This window comes from Chiloscyllium plagiosum, unplaced genomic scaffold, assembly GCF_004010195.1.
Source record: "Chiloscyllium plagiosum isolate BGI_BamShark_2017 unplaced genomic scaffold, ASM401019v2 scaf_13888, whole genome shotgun sequence".
In the NCBI taxonomy this organism is placed as follows: Eukaryota; Metazoa; Chordata; class Chondrichthyes; order Orectolobiformes; family Hemiscylliidae; genus Chiloscyllium; species Chiloscyllium plagiosum.
The window spans coordinates 31,945-35,981 of record NW_025214439.1 but is presented as its reverse complement, the minus strand read 5'-3'; the positions used below and the strand labels follow the sequence as shown (position 1 = coordinate 35,981).

The 4,037-nt window shown below is 38.1% G+C and overlaps 1 long non-coding RNA gene across 1 annotated transcript; it reads left to right on the top strand.

Annotated features, from left to right (window-relative positions):
• Positions 1-595: 595 nt before the first annotated feature.
• LOC122547894 lies at positions 596-3,834 on the top strand. The gene is made up of 3 exons (XR_006311114.1): positions 596-1,452; positions 1,533-1,719; positions 2,571-3,834. It is a non-coding gene; the product is annotated as an uncharacterized LOC122547894 (long non-coding RNA).
• Positions 3,835-4,037: the final 203 nt, after the last annotated feature.

The following is a 4,037-nucleotide window of genomic DNA, read 5'->3' as shown; positions in this document are numbered from 1 at the left end:
TGCTTTACCATTTATCTTCAGTTTAGTCCAGGATTTCTCATAAGCCCTTCTTCCTTAACTGTACCTGCATTCACCGCTTTCTCTGGCAATTCAGTCCACACAAGCCACTGTTTCTAAAACAAAAAAGTTGCCCCTCATCTCTTTTAAATCTTTCTCCCCTCATCTTTTTTTAAAAAAGCCCCCTATTTTTGAACTCCCCTACCCTAGGGAAAAGATCATTGACATTCACCTTATCTATGTCCCTCATTTTATAAATCTCAATAAGGTCATTGCTAAACTCCTATGTTGCAGTGAAAAAATGTCCCATTCTTTACAGTCTATTTCTATATTTCAAGCCCTCCATTCCTGACAGCATCCTGGTAAACCTTTTCTGAACGCACTTCAGTTTAACGGTTTGTGGTAGTTGCCAGCTGACCAACTGCATTGCCCATCCTGTCCACCCTTGACAAAGTGGTGGTCAGCTGCCACCTTGTAACTGCTGAGATTAATTTGTGTTGGTATCCCCAGAATCTATAGTTGAGGGTATTTTCACAATCTCTTTTCTGTCTGCAGGAAGAGTTGATAGCTGTTTTAATAAGCACTACCACTCTTTGGGGCTTCGATAAACCTGGCATCACATCTGCACTAAAATTCATACACCAGATTACTCATCTGGATGATAAGCAGGATATATTTTTACTTGAACATTCCATTTGTTGTGTGCATAATTTGTGTTGATACTGAGCAACTAAATTAAACAGCTAGTTTCACCTGTAGTCCACATGGGTGACATACCTTCCGCTTCTAAAATAATCTCAAGTAATCTGGGCATGTTTCATGACTAAATGTGAGATTGTCTTGGAGCTGTTTGAGTTTGTGTGGTCATGTAATAAGACATTCTCTGAATAGGGCATTCGTGCTATCCTGAAACATGGCCTTGATGTGCCCGACTTAATGCTTATGTAATGAACAAATATTGTGCCCTCCTATTTACGAAGTTGGTGAACCTTGGGAATCTCAAAGTATATACTAACCGGCAAAGCTAAGTTTGTGACACAGTGGAAGAGAGCCCAGTAGCTAATTTCTCAACCAGGACATTGAGAAAAGAGAGATAATTTGACTATCCTTTCAAATGTGTGGAGTCCCTTTTATGAAGTTTAAACTAAGTCTGGCAGATAATCACTAATCATTGTTAACCAGTGTGTTCCACATGGCATTGTTTCCAAGTTCATTTGCCAAACAATCAGCCCTCTCTTATCATGCATTATAAAGTGTAGTTTTCCTCTTGAATTGCTAGCTGAAACTTAACAAAATGTCTTGTCTTTGTCAGTATAACTAACTTTCATTTATGATAGCTAAAACAAAGCCTTCCTTTCAGGTATTGAATTTGATTTGCAACTGTCGAGAACAGGAAGGCATGAGCATTGACTACATGAGGAAAACACTGAAGAATATGAACATCGTTGCAATCAAGTTAGTGTTACTTTTAACTGGCTATCGTGTGTTCAATTAAATATTCAAAGTCTTACGATTACAATTTTGTTTCCATATAGGCAAGCAGTAGAATTTCTGAGCAATGAAGGGCACATCTATTCTACAGTGGATGAGGATCATTTCAGGTCAACAGATGCTGAATAATTGAGTAATAAAATGATGTGAAACTAAAATTCTGAATCATTCTACAACCTGCAGAATCCATCATCCTGTAGTAAAATGTAAAATACCAATTTTAACATAAAGGTATGAGTGCCTCTAAGTTCGACTTGGATTTTTCACATTGATTGCAAACCTGCATTTTTGGTTTTGCAAATCTGCACTTTTTTGTATCATGATCAAAAATAAACTCTTTGATCTTAATGGTAGCTTCCTCTATGCTGTTGAAGTGTGGAATCTTGTTCTGTCTCTCTCTTTCTCACCATCTGAATAGAGAGAATGATACTAATATTTGAACTAACATTGAAATCTTGACTAAACTGGCATCATAATACAGAAGAATAAATGCTTGTAAATTGTCATGATGTCAAGTGTAATAAACTTTGGATTTTATTAAACTTCTGTAAAATCCAAACAGTGCAGTGTATTGATTTTAAGACATTGTTTTCTGAGTAAGGTCTTGAATAGTTGAATGTGATGCATTGTTGAACTTTGCAAATGCATGTTTTCTAAGTCTAGCCTATGATCGATTTTGTTTCTCTTGCTTATCCACCAGATTGAGATGGGTAAATCATATGACTGTGTTTATAGTGTCACTCATTTAAAGAGCATCGAGAAAAGTAAATTTCAGATTTTAAATACAAGTGCAGATCCAAATTGGATGCAAACAGCCCCAAATTATATTCATTCTGGTTGTTCTTGGATTACAACATGAACATCAGGATCCTGGTGGCATCTTGCTTAGAAGTTTAGCAATTTTCTTTTTTTTTAAATTTGTTTTCTTTTATTTGAGAATTGTTTAGAATTCTCAGAATAATCAGAGTAATATGTCATTTCATTTGTACCCTAGAGTACTAATGATGAACAGTAAACCATTGTGATATATCAGCAGTAAATCTTGACAAGCATGGTATACCTCTGGTGTTCTTTTTCCCTAGTCTCTTGTGGGACGTGGGCAACACTGGCTGAACCGACCAATCTCTATTGCTCTTGAGAAGATGGTGGTGAGCTGCTGCCTTGAGCTACTGTGGTCCACATGCTGCAGGTAGATTAACAATTATATCTGGGAGGGAATTCCAAGATTTTGACCCAGTGACAGTGAAGAAACAGCAATAAATTTACAAGTCTGGCTTGGAGAGGTGGTGCTCTCATGTATCTGCTGACCCTTGTCCTTCTAGGTCAAATTGGTCATGAGTTAAAGGTGCTGTCTGAGGATCTTTTTGGGTGAATATCGAGTGCGCATCTCATAGATCATAGTGTTAGAGGGAGTTAATGTTTCTGGATGTGCCATTCAAGTGGACTGCTTTGTCCTGGATGGTGTCAAACGTCTTGAGCATTGATGGGGTTGCATGCATCTAGGCTATTGAGGAATATCCATCATGCTCCTGACTTGTGCCTTGTAATGGTGGCCAAGCTTTGGGGAGATTAATTACTCACTAGTATATTCTTAGACTCTGACCTGCTTTTTTAAACCCATCACCTTTCTTTGCAAATCCCTCCTCTCTGGCATCAGTGTAACGGATCTCCTGAGCTGTGTCCAATCAATTATGTCCTCATGCAAGTAAGGGACCTAAAATTGGATACAATACTCAATTTTAAACTAATCTGACAGCAGTGAATGATCTAAGAACATCAGGGAAATATCAGGATGAATAGAATAATTAGATAGTTGGTACTTGTATAAAAGAGTAGGAAATCAATAGTTGAAATCTGAGTAAGGAAGAAAGTAATGAAGACTAAGTCAGTTAATGTGCATGTATGTGGATGCATAAGGAATAGTAAGAAAGTTTGGGGATTTACAGGTGCAAATTGCCATGTGGAAACAAGACATCATAACAAGACTTGGTTTAAGGAAAGGCAGGACTGGGTGTTAAATATTCTTAGGTACATGATCTCCAGAAAAGAAGGGGTGGTAGTATTAGTTAGGAAGAGTGTTGCTGTACTGGAGAATGGTTTTGCTCAATGTACTATATAGGTAAACCAGTTAGTTTGAAGGATCTTTAGGGGGGAAAAAATGATTTGAAATTCAAGAGATGCTAACATTCCTGAGTACTTACAAGGGGGGATGTTAACTACAAGAATGTAGACTGCAACAATAGCAGTGTAAATGGTAGATTGGAATAACATTCCTAGATATTGCTGTAGGAACTTTTCCTGAACATTATGTTGAGTTATAGAGTCATAGAGATGTACAGCATGGAAACAGACCCTTCAGTCCAACCTGTCCATGCCGACCAGATATCCCAACCCAATCTAGTCCCACCTGCCAGCACCCGGCCCATATCCCTCCAAACCCTTCCTATTCATTTACCCATCCAAATGCCTCTTAAATGTTGCAATTGTACCAGCCTCCACCACATCCTCTGGCAGCTCATTCCATACACGTACCACCCTCTGTGTGAAAA